Genomic DNA, 2,634 nt, shown 5'->3' with positions numbered 1-2,634 from the left:
GGGCTCCTGGAGGGAGCAGGTGTTTGGGGCGTGGGGAGCGCAGACACCCCGCCCCCCGGCTGTCCATCAGCCTTCGGGGTGCCCGGGGACTGGAGCAGGTGTTTGGGGCGTGGGGAGGGCAGACCCCCCCGCCCCCGGCTGTCCATCAGCCTTCGGGGTGTTCGGTCCGAGAGTGACCGCCGGTGGGGACGCGCGGGGTGAGGCCGGGCGCAGTGCAGCCCCGAGTCCCCGAGAGGCGGGCCGGGGCTGCCCGTGGGTCTCAGGGTGGGCGTCTTCCCACCTGTTCCAGTCGCGTGCGGGACCTGAGTGGCTCCAGGCTCCTCTAGTCCGTGTATCTCTGTTCAGGCTGTGGCTCCTGTCCCCGGGCGTGGCCGAGCTGTGGCCCGTCCCCTCTGCCATCGGCTGCCTGGAGCGGCCGCTGCTCACAGGTGGACGTGGACACTCTCCCCGCCGGGGACTCTGCCTGGGCCCGCACAGACCCTCCCCACAGCCCCCAGGAGTCCTCGTTAGTCCAGTGCCACGAATGGGGAAACTGAGGCCTGGAGGTTGGCGAGTGCTCGGCCAGGTGCGGAGTCGGGGCTCGAGCTCAGACCGCCTGGTTCTGAAGCGCCCCCGTGTTCTCCGCTCACCTGGGACTTGGGACCCCGCTGGGTGGCCTGGGCCGGGGACCCCGCTGGGTGGCCTGGGCCTGCTGCCACGCCCAGCCTGCCTTCCAGTGGCGCAGCCGCTCTACAGTGCAAACCCCGGGTCCGCTGGCCAGGGAGGGTCCGCCTGCTCGTGGCCCAGGAAGGGGGAGCTCCTTGGAGGGGACATCGTGAGAAATGGGTTCTTCGTTCAGCATCTCCTTCCCGTGACGTCAGGGGGCAGAGCCCGGGGGCCCATTTCCAGGCGGAAACGCCTGTCTCACATGCCCAGGTGTCGCCGGCCGATGAGGCCACTTGGGTCCAGCCAGAGGAAGGTGGCATCGCCTTATCTGCCTCTTTCAGCCGAGTTTAGAGGAACGGGAAGACCCCAGAAAGTCAGCTGGTCCCGGGAGAGAGCATTTCCGTTTTAAGGATATGCGTGGTTTGTGGACACGTTTGACAGGGCTGGACACACTCTGAAACGCAGTGTGGCTCCTGGCAAGGTCTTGTCAAAGTCCCTGGGGAGTCTCCTGTCTGCTCAGGGACCCATTTCTGTACTTCAGTCAATTGCAACACTTGCATGAGCGACAGAATCTAGGGTGGGTGACGACAGGCTGCGGCAGATGGGCGGGCTGTCCGGGGCTGCCTGCGTCCTCCTCGGAGGCGCCTCACCCTCAGGGAGGGGGCAGCTGGAGGCCCTGCTGGGGGCGTGGCAGCTTTGGCCTCCGCCCCGCGTGAGCTGGGACAGTCGCTTCCAGCTGTTTTGTCGTGAGTCACATCTCGTGAGGGTTTGGCCGAGGGACAGTGTGACCACGGCCGAGCGGGACACCCTCCTGCGGAGCCACACATCTCGGCCAGTGGCGGCCGGGCCTCTGGGAGGCCGGCCTGCAACTCGGCGGTAACAGAGCCAGCTTACTCTGGGGGTGTGTGCCCACCGTGTGAGCCAAAACAGGACCTGATGCTAACGGTCACTGTGTCCTCACAGCCAGGTATTATTAGAAAATTACGGGCGCGAGACCCTCGCTGTGGATGTGCGTCACCCTCATCGCCGGGGACTGACCACCCCTCACCACCGAACAGGCAGGAGCACGGCCAGTCTGAGTCACTCGCCCCCCGAGGGTGGGAGCGCGCCCTTGGACCGAGACGGTGTATGTAGACGCCCTGATAACGAAACCGCCTCCCCAACATCACGGAGGCGCCGCCTCTGCCCACGCGCGTCGCTTCCTTGGCAGGCGGCCGAGTGAGAGCGGAGGGGTCCCCTGCCAGCCGCCTGCGCCGGGGCGGCCCTCTGGAGAGCAGGGCGTTTCCACTCCGCCGGCTAGGCCTCACGGACGCTGCCACCCGCATGCGGGAACCCAAAGTCTGGCGGGGCCGCCCAGCGGCCCAGAGCTGCAGAGGCTGAGGGACGAGGCGTGGCACGTCGGGGACACGGCGGCCACCGGGTAAACGGCCCATGTGACCAACAAACACACGGCAGGGGGAGGCCGTGGAGAGAGGACAGACAGGTCGCCCAGACGGGAGGGGCCTGTCCCGAGTCTCACTCCCATCAGCGTCAGCGTTTGAGACAACTGGACATTTGAACGTACCAGTGTGCGACAGTAAGACATTATTAAGTTTTCAGCGGTGTCTGTGGCCACACTGCCCTGAACAAGCCCGATGCCGCCTGATCTCGGAAGCTAAGCAGGGTCGGGCCTGGTCAGTACTTGGATGAGAGACCACCCAGGAAGACCACGGGCTGTAGGTGTAAAAACTAAAAATAAATAAGGGGTTGTAATCTGACAAGGTCCTTGTAATCTGTGAGGTCACCCAAGGGTCGCCTCGCCTGAAAAAAGGAAGTTTTCAGCGGCGACGAAGGCCCATGCGACAGTGTGAGGTGGACGGGAAGCTGGACTGCGCCCGGGAAGGGCGCCCCCCACTGCGTGTCCTCAGCCCGGCCGTCGCTGGTGCGGGAATGGGGTCGGGGTCGGCACCTGGGCAGCAGCAGGTGGATGGGGGGGAGCTGCCGGCACTG

General features: G+C 65.7%; 1 protein-coding gene across 1 annotated transcript in view; it reads left to right on the top strand.

The window, feature by feature from the left end:
• FRMD1 (FERM domain containing 1) overlaps positions 1-2,634 on the top strand; it is a 13,873-nt gene that overhangs the window by 878 nt on the left and 10,361 nt on the right. The gene's annotated exons all lie outside the window — the stretch shown is intronic.

Source organism: Pteropus alecto, unplaced genomic scaffold (assembly GCF_000325575.1).
Source record: "Pteropus alecto unplaced genomic scaffold, ASM32557v1 scaffold195, whole genome shotgun sequence".
Classification (NCBI taxonomy): Eukaryota; Metazoa; Chordata; class Mammalia; order Chiroptera; family Pteropodidae; genus Pteropus; species Pteropus alecto.
The sequence above is the reverse complement of the archived record's forward strand: the minus strand, read 5'-3'. Positions and strand labels throughout refer to the sequence as shown.